Source organism: Ceratotherium simum, chromosome 26, assembly GCF_057802395.1.
Source record: "Ceratotherium simum simum isolate JZ-2026a chromosome 26, ASM5780239v1, whole genome shotgun sequence".
NCBI lineage: Eukaryota > Metazoa > Chordata > Mammalia > Perissodactyla > Rhinocerotidae > Ceratotherium > Ceratotherium simum.
In genome coordinates, this window is record NC_141925.1 from 9,967,646 (window position 1) to 9,986,312 (window position 18,667).

The window sequence follows — 18,667 nt, forward strand, 5'->3', positions numbered from 1 at the left end:
AGAGAGAAGGGTCGTGGCTCCTGGGATGTGTTTTCCGTGCGGGCAGGGTCAGCACCCTTCCTGCCCCCAGGCCCAGGGCTCTGGCCAGGCTGGTTGGTGGCCGGTGGGTGGCCAGGGACCCTGGGAACAGGCTGCTCCCAGCTGGCGGGCCCTGCTCAGGCAGGACTCCACGCCTCAGCCTGGATGCTCCCTTTCCTGTCTCCGCAGACCCGGGCCATGGCTGGGCCTGCTGGCTCTTTGCTAAAAGTCCCCCCAACCCGTCCCCTCTCTCCCTCCCTGCCTCAGTCCAAGTCGCTCAGCAGCTCCAGGAGCCTCCTCCCTGCTCCCGGCCCCTCCGATCTGTTTTCCACGAGGCAGACACAGCCCCCTCTCTGACATTTAATTTGAGTTTTATCTCCCCAGGGATGCCAAAATCCTTTCATGGCCTTGAACTGCTCTGAGGATACAGCTCAGCCACCCTCCCCGCTGCCCCAACCCGGCGGGTCTGGATCCCACCCTGATCCCTGCGGCCTGCAGTGTCTCTCACGCGCTCCCCTCCGGGCATTCCTTGACCACTGGGCCTTTGCACAGGCAGTGCCCTCTGCCTGAAAAGATCCTTCTGCCTCTCTCTGTTCTTTCTCAGCTTTCAGATCAGGCCTCAAATTTTCTTCCAGGACATCTCAGGCCCCTGGCCAGGTCGCATCCCCCTGCTGCACACTCTCAGGACACCGTCTTCAGGGACTGTGGGATAATTAGATAATTATTTGTTTAACATCTGCTTCCCCCTTAGACTGCAAATGCCCTGGGAGCAGGAACCCTCTCTTCCCCATTTCTCCTAGCACCGCACTGGCCCACCTGCAGAGCTCAGTACAGGGTTGTTGAAGGAAGGAATGAGGGGTGCGGGCTCAGGGCACTCAGGTGGCTCTGGGTTTGAATCCTGTTCTGAATGACCTCGGGAAAGTCACATAACCTCTCTGATCCTTGATTCCCCCATCTGCAAAATGGGATAACATCTACTCCTAGAGTTATTGTAATGATTACGTGAGAGAGGGTAGAGGGTCTAGCCCAGTGCTCGCACAGCACTCAACAAATGTTAGGTTCCTCTTGCCTCTTAGGTAAGGGGCATCTCCCAAGGGGGTGGCATGGGGTGGGTGGGGAGTCCTTCGATGGAGAGAGGAGGAAGGTAGGCATGGGGTGGGGGCCGTGCAGCAGACGTGGGCTGGGCCAGAAAGCCAGGGCCTAGAGCTACTGGGGGCTGTGTGCCCTGCCCCGGCCCCCAATCACACGGGCGCTGGAGCTGGCCCCAGCTAGAGGCTCTGCCCCCCACTCCCCCCGCCCCGTCACCATTCAGGGCCCGTCTCCTGCTGCCCCAGGTGCCTCCACGGTGAGTTCCGGAGGCCTAACCCCAGCCCAGCCACATCGGGGGACACCTGGCCCTGTGGGAGAGGCTGGGCCAGACTGCTAACACGAGCCTGCATTCACTGAGCACCGATGATGCGAATCACCCCGCAGCATCCCTGCCTTCAGAGACATTCAGAGTCTGGGCCAGGTAGACACGCTCATTCCTTCGCGCATTCATGCATTTGCTTCCAATAAGCATTTACTGAGAATCCGCTCTCGCTGGGCTGCAAAGTTGGCACAGACCCGTGCCCGGCCCTCAGGGGTCTCACAGCCTGTTGGGGACCAGAGACACTACAGCCTGTGGGAACAGCCTGTGCAAAGGCCCGGAGACGGGAGAAGACGGAGGCGTCAGGGAACTGCTGTGGCTGATGTGGCCTCGATGTAGGGAGGAAGGGAGGGGGCAGAGGACACAAGGCAGATGGAGATGCTGAGGCCTGAAGGGTCCAAGCAGGGCTCAGGACCCACAGCTGTCCTCTTGCCTCAGCCGCTCACTCCCCTCCAGTCTCCCAGCCAGGACAGGTCAGAACGTGCCGGAGATACGCTGACAGGCTCCAGCCCCTTGCCTCAGGGGCCAGAGGAGCAGGACAGGGCTTGGCGGGGCCCAGGGCAGTGCGGGTGGTTTTTCCCAAGCGCGCCAGGAATCAGGGAGCCCCGGGAGGCACTCTCGTTTTCTTGCACATCCCTCTCAGCCAGAGTTCTTACCAAGTGCTCCGCCTGCCCAGGTACCGGCCTAGGCTACAGATGGAGAAACGGAGGCTTGGAGAGGTGGGGTCTCAGAGCTGGGATGAGGCAGAGCCCGGCTTGAACCCTGACTGTGTGACTCAGAGCCCAGAACAAGGTTCCCTACAGGGCCGGTTCCAGGTGGGGACGTCTGGTTCGGGGCAAAGCCCCCTCCCCGAGCAGCACAGGGCCTGTCAGGGCTCAGGATGATCACAAGGGCATCAGCGACCCCGCTAAGGTGCTGTTCCAAGCTCTCTGCACATATGAACGCGTTATCTCATTCAGCCTCAGAGGCAGGTACTATGGTCACCCCATCAGCCTGTCCAGGGTCACGGGGGCTCTCCGTCAGGGCCGGCACGCTGCCTGGAACCCCAGCACTTGCAGAGGCCCCCAGGACGCCGTCACAGAGCTCGCTGCTAGGGATCCCCACAGATGGGAGGGAGTAGCTGACAGGGGCACAGAAGGTCCTGGGGCTTGGCGGGTGGGCTGTGGCGGGAATGTACCCTTTGCCCATCTCTCATCTCATACGTGGAGACTGGCAGGCAGGTTCCGTCTTAATTCCTGGCACTGCTTTCCTTTCTGGAAGCTTCTCCCTGCCTGGAGTGAGATCTGAGGGATCAGAGTCCCGCCCGGACCCCTGGACCCCAGTGCTCCATCCACGGCCTCCTCCCCAAGCACAGCCCCAGAGCCAGCCCTGGGGCTGCTGGCCGCAGTCTCGATTCCTACGTGAGCAACTTCTCCGCTCTTCCTAGATTTGTTCTTTTCCCAGTATTTTCTCTCAATTATTTCTTTTCCTCTTATTAATATTTTATATATTTTATTATACTTATATATGTATAATGTATTAAACATATTTATAATAAATTATATAGTTATCTTTACTATATATTAATATATTGTTAATATATTGCTATAAATTATAATATTGGTGCATATTACTGTAATATGATAATACTATCCTTTAGTATTTTATTATCTGTTAACCTCGACAGGAAAGTCTCTCAGACCCTACCATTTGGCAGTACTGCAATCCAGGGCCTGACATTTCTCTGAAGTCAGTGGTTTATAAAAGCTGCCCATGACCTTGAAGCGTTTTTTGGGAAGAGCACCCACCTTACGGGGTTGTGGGGAGGGTCGGATGAGGTGCCTGGCGCTTGGGACGGTCAGCACTCGACAGACGCCAGGTTCCGTTACTTTAGCTCAGCAGCGCCGTGTCTCCATATGTTTCAAATTATTCCTTAAAAATCAAGAGATCAAAAAGAATAAGGCATGTCTATGTGTGATGATGGGGCGTGAGTTTGGAGATATATTTTCAAGTGAGAAGAGCAAAGAAGAGACAGCATGTATGGAATATTACCGTCTGTGTTTTTTAAAATGGGGATGTATCTATACCATCCCTCCATCTGTCCATCCACCCACCTACCTCCTGTGCTTGTGCAGATCTCTCTGGAAGGACACCCCCCTGGACCCCTCCCCCCTTCTCCTCCCCCTCCTTTGTTCTTCTCCGTAGAACACGCATGGCAGACGATGCATTTTAGTTCTTCATTACTTGTCCGTTTCCTCCAGCTGAACGGGAGCCCCATGAGGGCAGGGATGTCTGCTGTGTTTGCACTGTGACTCCCACACCCAGAACTGCACCGTCCAATGCGGCAGCCACCAGCCACGTGTGGCAGCTGAGCCCTCAGAATGGGGCTGGTCAGAACGGAGATGTGATGTGAGGGCCAAGTACACACCAGGTGTGGAAGACGTGGTGTGTGTTATGGACTGAATTGTGTCTCCCCCCACCAAGTCCATATGTTGAAGCCCTAACCCCCATGTCCTCAGAATATGACTGCATTTGGAGACAGGGCCTTTAAAGTGGTGACTGAGGTGAAATAGGGCCTCAGGACAGGCCCTGATCCAATCTGACTGTGTCCTTATGAGAAGAGATTAGGAGGCATGGAGAGAAACTGGGGGCGCACACAGAGAAAGATGATGTGAGGACACGGCGAGGAGACGGCCATCGGAAAGCCAAGGAAAGGCCTCAAAAGAAACCAGGCCTGTCGGCACCTTGATCTTGGACTTCCAGCCTCCAGACCTGTGAGAAAGTCAATTTCTATTGTTTAAGCCCCCCAGGCTGCTGTATTTTGTTATAGCAGCCCGAGCCGACTAATACAATAAGAAAAAAAAAAAAAGTAAAATACCTCATTAATAATCTTTAGAAATATATTATCAAAGTTAATATCACCTGTTTCTTTCTCCTTTTTAAATGAGGAAAATTTACAATTTCATGGGCGGCTCTCATCTGTGGCACGCATCATATTGCTGTTGGACAATAGAGCCTAGCACAGTGCAAAACATGTGGTAGGTGCTCAAAAAATATCTGTGGAATAAATGACAAATAGTTGTCTTGGAAAATGACTGGAGGACAGGGGGAGGGAGACTGGCTTTTCACTGTACTCCTTTGATTTTACCAAGAGCAAGCATCTTCTTAAAAAAGGGAGGGGCAGGGGCTGGCCCGGTGGTTAAGTTCATGCGCTCTGCTTTGGTGGCCTGGGGTTCACGGGTTCAGATCCTGGGCACGGACCTACACACCACTTGTCAAGCCATGCTGTGGCGGCATCCCATATAAAGTGGAGGAAGATGGGCACGGATGTTAGTCCAGGGCCAGTCTTCCTCAGCAAAAAGAGGAGGGTTGGCAACAGATGTTAGCTCAGGGCTAATCTTCCTCACAAAAAAAAGGAGGTCTGAAATAAAATTCAACAAAACCCACCCCTTGTGATGACTTAATATATGAAGACAAAATGACAGTCACACTCCTACACTTAAAGGATGTCTCTCACAGGTATGGACATAATAGTCAGCCACCAGGGGCCATCAGATGGAGGAGGGTGTCAGCCAGGAATGGCTGGAAAGCCGTGAGTCTCAGCAGACGGGGAGAGTCCTCTCCACACCCCAGGCTCAGGCAGGGAAGCAGCCCCAGGGTCCCCTGCGCAAGCCCCCTCCCCAGGACGAACAAAACACAGGGCCTGGCTTAGAGACAGCCCCCAGCGTCAACGACCTAAGGCCCCCCGTTCCCCCAAATTCCCCTGCCTGCTGCTGGGGTTTGCTTTGTCCATCTGTAAAGTGGGCACACTGGGCTCCCTCCATTTTTTTTTTCCAACTTTTTGGAAAATTAAAAAAACTTTTTTTTAATTTTAATTAAATTTTTAAAAATTTTACGGAAAATTGCAAACATATACAAAAACAAGGAGAGTAGTCAAGGGAGTCTCCACATACCATCCCCTCCCCTCAACAACCATCACCTCATGGCCAATCAGTTTGTTTCACATACACCCCCTCTCTACCCTGATTATTTGAAAGCAAATCCCCAGCAGCATATCACTTCATCTGTAAATAGTTCAATATGTTTCTCTAAAAAATACAGCCTCTTTCTCAAAACATATCCACAATATCACTATCGCACCAAATAAAAGTGACAATAACAGCTTAATATCATCCAGGATCCCCTGAGTGTTCACATTTCCCATAGCAACTTAAAAAAAACCAAAACAGTTAACATGTTCAAATTAGGATCCAAACAAAGTCTACACTTAAATCTCTTTTAACCTAGACTCTAGATTACTCCAGGTCCCTTTATCCCCCAACCCATCTCTCCCGCTCCTGCCAATATCCGCCATATTACTTATCTATTTGCTACATAATGAATTACCACAAAACGTAGTGGCTTAAAACAACAAATGTTGATTACCCCAGTTTTTGTGGGGCAGGAGTCTGGGCATGACTTCCTCTGGCCCAGAGTCTCCACAGGCTGCAATCTAGGTGTCGGCAGGGCTGTGGTCTCATCCACAGGCCTGACTGGGGAAGGACCTGCTTCCAAGCTCACTCAGTAGATGTTGGCAGCATTCAGTTCCTTGCCATGTGGGCCCCTCCAACATGACAGCTCACAACATGGCAAGAGGTTTCATCAGAGCGAGCAAAGGAGGGAGAGCAAGAGAGTGAGCAGTGGGTCTCACGCTTGTGTGCCCCGGACCCACTTGGAGGAGCTGTTGAAACACAGCTCACTGGGCCCCACCCCCAGAGTTCCTGATTCAGCGGGTTGGGGGTCCCAAGAATGTGCATTTCTAACAAGTTCTCACGTGATCCTGGGGACCACACTTCAAGAACTACTGAATTATAGGGATGCCCCCTCCATCATTTTTTATTTCTTCATTGCATTTTATCTGTTGATGGATCACTGTTAAGAATTTCCAGGTGAGGACAGTGATTTCAACTCTGGCTGCATATAAGAATTACTTAGTAAGCTTTATTTTTTTATTATTATTATTTTTTTGCTAAGGAGGTTTAGCCTTGAGCTAACATCTGTTGCCAATCCTCCTCTTTTTGCTGAGGAAGATTGGCCCTGGGCTAACATCCATGCCCATCTTCCTCTACTTTATATGGGATGCCAGCACAGCATGGCTTGATAAGTGGCGCGTAGGTCTGCGTCCAGGATCCGAACCCACAAACCCCAGGCTGCCGAAGTGGAGCGTGCGAACTTAACCACTACGCCACTGGGCCAGCCCCTGGTAAGCTTTAAAAAACAATATGCCTAGAGGCCCCATTCAAGACCTACTGAATCAGAAAATAGGCTGGGTGTTTCTGGAGGTATGTTTTTAAAGTTCTGCATGTGATTCTCACATGCAGCCAGGGTTGAGAACCACTGGGCAAGGAGGAGAGGGGCTGGCCCTGGGTAAGTCTCTTTAATTAACCACCCTGATAACAGCAACTGGTGTTTACTGGAGGTGTAACTAACGTGACAGGCCCAGCACTAAGTGCTCCATGCATATCTTCTCATATCATCTTCACAACAGCCCTGCGAGGTAGGAGAGGTGACTGATTACCCCCATCTCATAGATGAGGAAACTGAGGCTTGGACAGGAGGGACTTGCCCAAGCTCACCCAGCGGTGATTTTCAAATCTATCCGCAGATTCTTTGACACTCTTCCCTTCAAAAAGTGGAGCCTCTCAGGGCCAGCCCAGTGGCGCAAGCGGTTAAGTGTGCGCACTCTGCTGCGGCGGCCCGGGGTTCGCCGGTTCTGATCCCGGGTGCGCACCGATGCACCGCTTATCAAGGCATGCTGTGGCGGCGTCCTACATAAAGTGGAGGAAGATGGGCAGAGATGTTAGCCCAGGGCCAGTCTTCCTCAGCAAAAAGAGGAGGATTGGCAGATGTTAGCTCAGGGCCGATCTTCCTCACACACACACACACAAAAAGTGGAGCCTCTCCTTGAGTGTGGGCTGGACTTAGTGACCCACTTCTAAGGAACAGAGTATGGTGGGAGTGATGGAGGCTGAGCTCTGTGACTAGGTCATAAAAGGCACTCTGCTTGCTCTCTAACTGGTGTCACCCTCTCTGCGAAGCCAGCCGCCATGTTGTGAGGACACTCAAGCAGCCCCGTGGAGAAGCCCTCACAGTGAAGAACCAAGGTCTCCTGCCTACAACCGCATAAGTGAGTCACGGGCAAGTGGGTCCTCCAGCCTGTCAGCCCTTCATGCGACTGCACCTCTGGCTGGCATCTTGTCTGCAACCTCATGAGGGACCCTGAGCCAGAACCACCCAGCTGAGCCGCTCCTGAACTTCTGACCCACAGAATCTATGAGAAAATAGTGCTAAGTGTTGGGGTCATTTGTTACGCAGTGATAGATAATTAATACACCCCAGAAGTCAAACTCAGGTCTGGGTGGCTCCAGGGGCTCCACTCTTATCCCTGCCCCTCAGTCAGGGCCTCCCAACAGGCAAGGAGAGATGTGAGCTTTGTATGGTTTTGGGGATGGGTGTGCATAAGCTCCCACCCCACTCCCGGGCGGACCTGGGAGCCCTGTGCCCCTCACCCGAGCCCCAGACTGGCCGCAGACTGACCCTGGGGGTCTCCTTCTAGCAGGGCCCAGCAGCCCCTGCTTTTCCGGGGACACTGGACTGTAGGTCCATGGATGCAGGGACATGATTCCCTTGCTCACTACTGCGGCTTGCTGGGCACATAGCTGGCGTTCAATAAACAGCTGATTATTCCATGAATAATCACCTTTAACCAGCTTTTTTAGGGGGACACGTTGGCTTATCAGAAGCCCTTTTTGCAGGGCTTCTAATACACTGGGGCCCTGTCTCCCCCAGGAGACTGCAAACTCCCTCAGGGGTCATAGCATCTCCACATCCCCAGCAGGGCCTGGGACACGGTCACTGAGAGAGCGAATATAATAACAGCAACTCTAGTGATCAAGCCCAGCTATGGGCTACTCATACCTCTTGTGTATTTCTAAATCTTATTCCCATTTTACAGATAAGGACACCGAGGCTCAGAGAAGGTAACTGGGAAGAGGCAGAGCTGGGCTCAAACGCAGCTCAAAGCCCTCTGTCTGCCGGTGGTCACAGGCCTGCAGCTCACACTGGACTCTCCGTCTTCCCTGGGCAGAAAGCCCCCAGCCCTCAGGTCTAGGGAAGAGGGTTCGTTGTGCTAGGCTCCACTGCGGATAAAAGCCCCTAATAGCCTGGCCTTGGGAATAATTCCTGCCTGACCCCCAAGCAACCCCAGGCCCAGGACGGCGGCCGTGAATAATGAATGACACCAGGGAGCACTGTGGCCAGTGATTCATCTCCACTGTGGCCGCCAACTGCCTGCGGAGGGGGAGGATGGAGGGACTCCCCCACCAGGAGGCCCTACACCTCCCTCCCTTCCCAGCCTCTCACCAGCCTCAGAGTCAAAGGTAGGGGCCATAGGGAATTGGGGGTCAACCCCACTGCCTACCACACCCCCATTTCAACCTCTAGATCCTACTTCCTGGAGAAGCAGCCATTTCTCTCCCTGGGCCCAGAGACTGGATTCTGGAGGGTGGAGGAAGGGAAAGGAAATGGCTCTGATGTGTGGTGGTGATAGATGAGGGCTCTGCAGCCAGACCACCAGGGCTCAAGTCCTCTGATGCATGCTCGCTGTGTACCCTCAGAGGATTTACTTATCCTATGGAGACTCAGTTTCCTCATCTGTAAAGTGTGGAAAATACCATCTACTTCATGGAGTTGCTAGGGGTTAAATAAGTTAATAACACATGGAAAGCGCTTGGCACGTTAAAATGCTAGTTAGTGTTCTTATGCTGTGTACCAGGCAAGGTGGGACGCATTCTGCACACTTTATCTCATGTACTCTTCATGGCAACCAAGCAATAACTACTATAATTCCCATTTTACAGATGAGGAAACTGAGGCTCACAGAGACGAAGGGTAAGATCTCATAGGCAGTCCACGGGAGGAGCAGAATTTGAACTCAAAATCCAGTGAGCAATTTCCAGTACACTCAAGAGTCCCAGTTGAATATCCTGTCCCACTGTCCCCAAAAAACACTTGTCACCCTACAAAAGCTCCTAAGATTATACGACCAATCCCTCCTCACACAAAAAATCAACTCCAGAATAAGGACTTAAGCGCCAAAAACAAACAAACAAAACCACTTTAAAATCTTCAGTAGAAATTATAGGTAAATATCCTTTAGACCTTGGTGTTGGGAAAGATGAGAGATTATGAACTTAAACGTCAAAAACAAAGCTTCAGAAGCCTTAGTAGGAAATATAGGTGGATATATTTTAGATCTTAGGGTTGAGAAAGATGTTTAGCATCATTAGTGACCAAGGAAACGCAAATCAAGATGTCAACTGGCAACAATTTTACACTCAATTGGCAAACATTTTAAAATCTAATAATACCAAGTGTCAGAGAGGACGTGGATAGTACGTGTTGCTGGTGGGAGTATAACTAGTGCAGCCACTTTGGAAAGCAGCTGGCTGTTATCTCCTGAAGTTGAACATTCACATATTCTGAGTCCCAGCGATTCCACTTCTAGGTAAATGCCCAGGAGAAACTCTTGCATGTGTGCACCAAGAGGCACTCATGAGAATGTTCAAACAGCGCTTCAAATTAGCAGACGCCTGGATACCACCCAAAGGCCAGCCACAGGAGAGCAGATGGGTCAACTGTGGTACACTGACCTGGTGGAAAATGACACAGCAGGCAAAACAAGTAAACCACACGGTGGGTCAATCTTAGCTATATACTATTACATGAAGAATTAAGCCCCAGAAGATTCATACAGCTGGATACCCTTTTTTGGTTCTCTGGATTCCCTTTGTTGTGGGTTGAATTATGTTCTCAAAGAGATATACTGAAGTCCTAATTCCCAGGAACTGTAAATGTGACCTTATTTGGAAACAGGGTCTTTGCAGATGCGATCAGTTAAGTTTAGATGAGATGATACTGGGTTGGGGTGGCCCCAAATCCAATAACTAGTATACTTATGAGAAGAGGAGGAAGTCCTCACCATAGCAATTAGGTAAGAAAAAGAAATAAAAAGCATCCAAATCAGAAAGGAAGAAGTAAAATTATCTCTGTTTGCAGAGGACATGATCTTATATATAGAAAACCCTAAAGACTCCTCCAAAAAGCTGTTAGAACTAATAAATGAATTCAGTAAAGTTGCAAGATACAAAATCAACATAGAAAATCATTTGTGTTTCTATACGCCAACAATGAACTATCTGAAAGAGAAATCAAGAAAGCAATCCCACTTACAATAGTATCAAGAGCAATAAAATACTTAGGAATAAACTTAACCAATGAGGGAAAGACCTGTACACTGAACACTATAAGACAGTGATGAAAGAACTGAAGTAGACATGAATAAACGGAAAGCTATCCTGCGTTCTTGGATTGGAAGAATTAATATTGTGAGAATATCCATACCACCCAAAGCGATCTACAGATTCAATGCAATCCCTACGAAAATTCCAATGGCATTTTTTGCAGAAATAGAAAAACCTATCCTAAAATTTTTATGGAACCACAAAAGACCCCGAATGGCCAAAGCAATCTCGAGAAAGAAGAACAAAGCGAGAGGCATCACACTTCTTGATTTCAAGCTATAGTACAAATCTATAGTAATCAAAACAGTATGGTATCGGCATAAAAACAAGCACATAGGCCAGTGGAAAAGAATAGAGAGCCCAGACACAAATCCATACATATACAGTCAACTAACTTTTGACAAGGGCAACAAAAACAGACAATGGGTAAAGGATAGTGTCTTCAATACATGATGTTGGGAAAACTGGATATCCACATGCAAAACAATAAAACTGGACCCCTGTCTCATACTACTCACAAAACTAACTCAAAATGGATCAAAGACTTACATGTAAGACCCGGAACCATAAAACTCTTAGACATAGGGAAAAAGATCCCTGACGTTGGTCTTGGCAATGATTTCTTGGATAAGACACCAAAAGCACAGGCAAAAAAAGCTAAAATAAATAAGTGGGACCACATCAAATTAAAGAGCTTCTGTGCAGCAAAGAGAACAATCTATAAATTGAAAAGGCAACCTACAGAATGGGAGAAAATATTCACAAACAATATTTCTGATAAACGGTTAGTATCCCAAAATATACAAAGGACTCACACAACTCAATAGCAAAAAAAGCAAATAATCCAATTAAAAGTGGGCAAAGGACCTGAATAGACATTTTTTCCAAAGAAGATATTCAAATGGCCAGTGGGTACATGAAAAGGTGCTCAGCATCACTAATCATCAGGGAAATGCAAATCAAACCACAACGAGATATCACCTCACACCTGTTAGAATGACTGTCATCAAAAAGATAAGAGACAAGTGTTGGCAAAGGATGTGGAGAAAAGGGAATCCTTACTTACTTTTGTTGGGAATGTAAATCAGTACGACCACTATGGGAAACAGTATGGAGGTTCCTCAAAGAATTAAAAATCGAACTACCATATGATCCAGCAATCCCACTTCTGGGTATATATCCAAAGGAAATGAAATCAGGATCTCAAAGAGCTCTCTGCACCCCCATGTTCACTGCAGCATTATTCACATTAGCCGAGATATGGAAACAACTTAAATGTCCTTCAATGGATGAATGGATAAAGAAGATGTGGTACACATACACAACAGAATATTATTCAGCCATAAAAAAGAAGGAAATCCTGCCGTTTGTGACAACATGGCTGAACGCAGAGGGCATTATGCTAAGTGGAATAAGCCAGACAGAGAAAGAAAGATACTGTATGATATCACTTATATGTGGAATCTAAAAAAAAAGAGAGAGAAAGAAAGCTGATTTCATAGAAACAGAAAATAGAATGGTGGTTACCAGTGGGTGAGGGAAATGAAAGATGCTGGTCAAAGGGTACAAACTTTCAGTTATAAGAGTAAGTTCTGAGGATCTAATGTACAGCATGGGGACTATAGTGAACAATTCGGTATTGTGTACTTGAAAGTGGCTGAGAGTAGGTCTTAAGCATTCTCACCACACACACACAAAGTTAACCATGTGAGGTGGTGGATGTGTTAATTATCTTAATCTGGGTAATCATTCCATAATGTATACGTATATCAAATCATCATTTAAACATAATTATATTTGTCAATTATTCCTCAATAGTGTTGAGAATAACTGGAAACGCTCAACAAACATCCCACTCCCCAAGAAAAGAGATGCCAAGGAATGCAGTAACTAGGGGACCACTGCTCTAATTTCCTGTGCAAGTAAAGTGATACTCAAGGTGCTGCCACAAAGGCTTTGACCTTATATGGAGCAAGAAATGTCTGATGTTCACGCTGAATTTCGAAAAGGGAGAGGCACACGAGATCTAACTGCAATTATTCCTTGGCTACTGGAGTGCTCCAAAGAATTTCAGAAGGCTAGTCTGTGTTTTATAGATGACAGTACAGCCTCTGACTGCGTGGATCATGAAAAGCTCTGGGCTGCCCTGAAAGAAATGGGCGTGCCTCAGCAATTCTTTGTCCTGATGTGCAACCCTGTTGTGGACAAGAAGCCACATCAGGATGGAATGTGGAGAGACGGAATGGTTTCCTATCAGCAAAAGTGTCAGACAAGGGTGCATTTTATCTCCCGACCTGTTTAATCTGTATGCAGAACATGTCATACGAAAAACTGGGCTAGATTCAGAGGAAGGAAGAGTGAAAAGTGGTTGAAGAAACATCAACAATCTAAGATATGCAGATGACACCACCTTCCCGGCAGAAAGCAGCAAGGACTTGAAACAACGACTTCTGACGAAAGTGAAAGAAGAAAGTGCCGAAGCAGGCCTGCATTTGAACATCAATAAGACAAAAATCATGACTACAGAAGAACTACACAGCTGGAACACAGATAATGAAGACACTGAAATTGTTAAAGATTTTGTCTACCTTGGTCCAGTCGTCAATTTAAATGGAGACTGCAGCCAAGAAATCAAGAGACGACTGAGACTCGGAAGGGCAGCAATGAAAGAAGTGGGAAAGATCATCAAGTGTAAGGAAGTGTCATTAGAGACCAAGGCTAAGGTCACCCACACCCTCGTGTTCCCAGTTACTGTACAAGTGCCAAAGCTGGGCAGTGGGGAAGGCTGACAAGAAAAACATGGATTCATTTGAAATACGGTGTTGGAGGAGAGCTCTGCGGATACCCTGGACTGCCAGAAAGATGAACAATGGGTCTTAGAGCAAATTAAGCCTGAACTATCACTGGAGGCAAAAATGATAAAACTGAGGCTGTCCTACTGTGGGCGCATCATGAGAAGGCAGGATTCTTTGGAAAAGACATAATGCTGGGAGAGTAGAAGGCAGCAGGGAAAGAGGAAGACCAAATATGAGATGCATTGACTCCATAAAGGAAGCCACAGGCATGAGTCTGCAGAAGCTGAGTAGGGCTGCTGAGGACAGGACATTGTGGACAGCACTCATTCACAGGGTCGCCAGGAGTCAGAGTCGACTTGTCACACATAACAACAACAATCGAAGAGGCCATGTCACACAGCATGTGACGACAGCGGCAGAGATCGGAGTGATGCATCTACAAGCCAAGGATTGCTGGCGACCCCCAGCAGCCGGCAGGGAGGCCTGCAACAGATCCTTCCCTAGAGCCTTCAGGGGGAGCATGGCTCTGCCAACACTTGATTTTGGACTTCTGGCCTCCAGAACTGTGAAAGAATAAATTTCTATCGTTTTAAGCCACCCAGTTCGTGGTAGTTTCCTCCAGCAGCCCTGGGAAGCTAATATACCCTTTTAATAGAGTTGCTAAGAAGAAATTAAAATTAAAAATATACTTTTAGGAGTTGGGTATAATAAAACTGTACAAGAAGGCAAGCAGAGAGTGAGGAAGACAGGAGTCAAGGTGATGGGGACTCCAGGCGGGGACAGGATGGGGGGACCGCAAGATTGGATGTTGGCTTCTGTTGGGTCTTAGTCTTGTTTTGATCGATGGGCTACCTGGTGTCTATTACATATTACATAAAATAACCATGGATATTTTTAATAAAAGCAGGTCAAACGAGGACCAAGGAAGAGAAGACGCCATGATCTGCATTATGAACGGTCCGTCATTCTGTGCACCTGGAGTTCTCTAAAAGATTACTAAAAACTACAAATAAAAGGGTTCCCTGCCCAGTGCTGGCTCATCGCCTGCCTGCTTCCACGCCTGGGAGCTTCTCTGGCGCCAGGACTAGGCTGCATCCACCCCAGCGCTGGCACACCTTCTCAGAGAGGCCCCCGCCCCGGGCTCCCAAACCTCCCCTTATTCTCTTTCCATTTTTCCACAGCACGCACACCATCCTATATCGTACTTGCTTCTGTGTTTACGGTCTGTTTTCCCCCAGGAGGATGTAACCCCCGTGAGGGCTGAGTCTTGCCTGTCTGGTCACCAGCTGCTACCACAGTGCTTGGCACAGAGTAGGTGCTCCATAAAGACTGGCTGAATGAATGAACAACTGAGGGAATGAATGAGCGATTTAGTGAATGGATGACTGATGGGCTCCAGGGTCAGGGGTGTGTGTGTGTTTGGGGGTGTGGATACTGGAGACAGAAATGCAGGGCAGGCTGGGGGTGGGGAGCACCTCAGGCTAGGCCTGCCGTCCCCCTCCCTTAGTCGGCTCCTCATCACACTGACACCATGGATCCCAGGAATGAAGACCAGAGCCGACCCAGGCCCCACTCAACCCACGACAACCCAGGGGGACTTTTCTGGTGGACACAGGAGCCCTGGGGATGTCTCGTCTCCTGGCTGGGGGCTCTGCTGGGCCCTGCGGTAAGATGACTGTGGGGTCCCTGGGCTGCGAGCGGCTGTCTGGCTCACCTCCAGCAGGTTCCCCTCTTCAGCTGTCTGTCTGCCACCGTCCCCACCGCTTCCAGCTCTCCGTACCACCTCGACAGTTACTTCCGTTATACTTTGCTTTAACTCGCTTTTTCTCCCCCTAAATAGATTGACTTAAAAAGGAATAGGTATGTCACTATCATAAATGGAAAAGCAAGACCTGTGCCAAAAATAGAAGGTATGTCAACATAAATACGCAGAAAATGACATGTTCAATTGTAGCCCAAGGGTGGATTGCCCAAGGTTCTGAAACCAAGGTCTGCTCTCTCCTGATCATTAGGGGGCTGAGTCAATGTTGGAGAGATGGTAAGGCCGCATAACAGCAAGTGAGGCTTTGTCCCCTTGAAGGAGAATTGCTGTGTGATTCATTGCTGCGTGACGCCCTCTCTGTGTCCCACCTAACCTCAACCTGCAGAAGTCACCAGGGGGTCACCTCTCACACTTTGGGGAACTCCCCTCTGGCCGAGCAGTTTTCATTTTGTTTTAAGGCCTGGAACCCTTATGGGGATGCTCCAGGAGCAGAAGCCTGCCCAGCCCGGTGGCTGTGAGCTGGGCAGGGAGGGCCGGCCTGGAGTCTCCCCTGAGGCTGGCTGAGCCCTCTCTACTCCCCAGCAGGCTCCTCCCTTGTCCCAGCTCCTCCAGTGTCCCGAGGGAAGCACGTACAGGGCCAGGCTGGCACAGGGCAGGCCCAGCTGGGCCCCGGCAAGCCGCAGGGAGCCAGGGTGAGCTCATCTCTCGCCCTTAATTATCTTCCTGGCTAACGAGCATCTGAGAAGCTCCACGCCATCAAAAGGGAGGACCCCGGGGACGCTGGGGGCAGGGAGGTTCTATAGGCCAGATGTCACCATGGCGGGAGATGGGAGCCCTGAGAGAGGAAATGGGCTTGGGGAGGGGAGCTGTGCTTCCTGCCACTTCTTTGTAGGGGAGAAACCTGGGGTGGGGGCAGGCAGGCAGTGTCGAGGTTAAGCACAGCACTCTGCAGCCTACCGTGTGGGTTCAGATCTGGGCTCGGTGCTCACCACCTGTGTAACCGTTAGCAAGTGCCTTAGCACCTCGATGCTCAAAGTGTGGATGCTAACCGCCTGGTAGCGTGTGAGAAATGCAGAATCTCAAGTCTAGATCTACTGAGCCGGAATCTGCATTTGAACAAGAACTCCAGGTGATTTCTGTGCACATGTGCTGCTCTGTGCCTCCGTTTCCCCACCTGTAAAATGGGGATTAAAATGAGTTTATGCGGATGTAGTGCTTAAAACTGTTTGCTGCTATTACTATTACTGTTATTGTTATTATTGAAGCAACTCACTCTGGGCAAGATGATGGTTGGGCCCAGAAGGGCTACTTCCTTCCTCTCAGCACCCCAGAAGTGGGTTTCATAGGACTCACTATGAAGATGAAGAGCCTGAGGCTCAGAGAGTGCAGTGACTTGCCCAAGATCCAAATGGAGAAGGCCAAGTTCACCCCCATAGCTGTCTGGCCCGATTACTAACGTGAATAGTGAATGGGCCGGAGGGCTTCCTCTGCACCAAGCACCGGAGGGGCTCACAACCACCCTGTGAGGTCCACGTTACTGTCACTCCCATTTTTCAGATGACAAACTTGATGGACAGAGAGGCTAGGCTGCTGTTCCAAAGCTATCCAGAAGGAGAGGCTGGATTTGAAGCCTGCAGTCTGACCCTTGACTTCTATGTCATGCTGCATTCCCCTTCACTCTTTTCTTCTCCCAGAATCTTTTTCCCCCAAGTGCCCCTGCCTCCCCTGTCACTGCTTGGCCAGCCCTGGTTCTGGGGCTCCGAGCCTGCTACTCCCACATCCTCACCATTAATGAGGTCTTTGCGAACTTGAGGCTGTGACCGCAGAGATCACTGGAACTGCTTGTTCCTCCTCTGGTCTCCCAGGTGGGGCCGCGGGGCAGGAGCCTTTGAGGGCAGTGCTGGGCAGACTTGGGAGCAGGAGCTGTTCTGAGCCGGCCTCCAGGGCAGCCAGCCAGAAGCTGGGCTTCCCTCTGCCTCTCTGTACCCTACTCCTGCTCAATCTCCAGTTCACGGTCTGGGTCTGGCCTCTTGGCTAGGGTGCAGCTAGGCCAGGCCTGTAGTTCTGCAGTCTGATCATTCATTCAACATACATGTCTTCAGCACCTACTGTGTGCCAGGTACTGTTCTGCAGACGTGGCAATGAACAGAACAGACCTAGTCCTGGGAGAGACAGACCAAAAGTTAATCACACACCCTCGAAAAGGTACAATTTCACAATGCACAGGAGAGAGAGTAACAGAGGGCACCGCTCCTGAGCAGAGATCAGGGTGGGCCATCCTGAGAAAGGACATTTAAGCCGAAATCTGACGGATGAAGTCCAGGAGTGTTTCAGCTGGAGGAAAGAGCCTGGGCAGAGGCCCAGAGGTGGGAAACAGCTTGGTGCATCTGAAGCAGGAAAGAGACCAGCCAGGCTGGAGTGGAGGGAGTAAGGAGAGCCTGGCCACCACAGCCTTGAGAGCTGGGCCCTCTGTCTTCTCCTAGAGGGTCTGCTTGAGGCTGAGAAAGACGTTTCCAGCCCACAAGGCCCCCAGCTCCCAGGATAAGGGGCTCCAGCTGCCCCCTCCTGCCTTCCAAGCCAGAGGCGGTGGTCCAGCGTACTTGGACCACAGGGGCCTTAAAGCACCCACCCTCGCCCCTCTTGTGGGCCCCAGCTGGCCACAAGAGGGTGTCCTCCGGCCGGACTACCTTCTTGCGTGGACGAGTGGAGATGACTGCGCTAACTGGCTCCTCGGTGTTCCCAGACAGCCAGGCCTGGCTTCGAATCCTGCCTCCATCACAAGCTGGCTGTGGTACTTCAGCTCTTTGGAGCCTCGGGCTCCTCATCTGAAGAACGGGATGGTTCTTCCTTTCCAGGTCGTCTGGATAAAACGTGTCGAGCGGTCAGCATGGGCCTGACACGTGGTGGGGGCCTGTTCACGGGGTTATTACGTTAAATAACCGTGATTATAAGCGACCAAGAGGCTGCAAATTCCCCGCAGCCTCAAGACCAGCAGAGTGAGAGCTCCGTGAGGGCAGCGCCCCTGTATGTCTTGTTCGTGGCTGTTGCCGCGGCGGCGGGCGTCCCGGCACATGGTCGTCGTTCCCTCAATGTTGAATGAGTGAGGGAACGAACGAGTGTACGACCGGCTCGCTCCCCAAGCAAGGACGTCCAGCTCGGGGGTCCTGCCTGTCTCCTGTCCCTACCGGGGACCTCCGCCGCTCTCCGCGCCAGGCAGCACTCTCACCTGCGCGCGCCTCAGTTTCCCCCTCTGTACGAGGGCGAGAACGGGGCGGCCCCCGGGGTTGGAGGAAGGGCTCCAGCCCGGGGCCCCGCACCCACGGCGCCCAATCCGCGCGCGCCGAGCCCGAGCCCGCCCCCCGCC

At 50.4% G+C, this 18,667-nt stretch overlaps 1 long non-coding RNA gene across 2 annotated transcripts; it reads right to left on the minus strand.

Annotated features, from left to right (window-relative positions):
• Nucleotides 1–236: 236 nt before the first annotated feature.
• Nucleotides 237–18,589, minus strand: LOC147913561 (uncharacterized). 2 transcript variants are annotated; one of them, XR_015548510.1, is made up of 4 exons: nt 17,991–18,589; nt 17,090–17,465; nt 3,214–3,337; nt 237–720 (listed from the first exon to the last, which is right to left on the minus strand). It is a non-coding gene; the product is annotated as an uncharacterized LOC147913561 (long non-coding RNA). The 2 variants fall into 2 exon arrangements; XR_015548511.1 differs by lacking the exon at nt 237–720 and adding an exon at nt 2,429–2,697.
• Nucleotides 18,590–18,667: the final 78 nt, after the last annotated feature.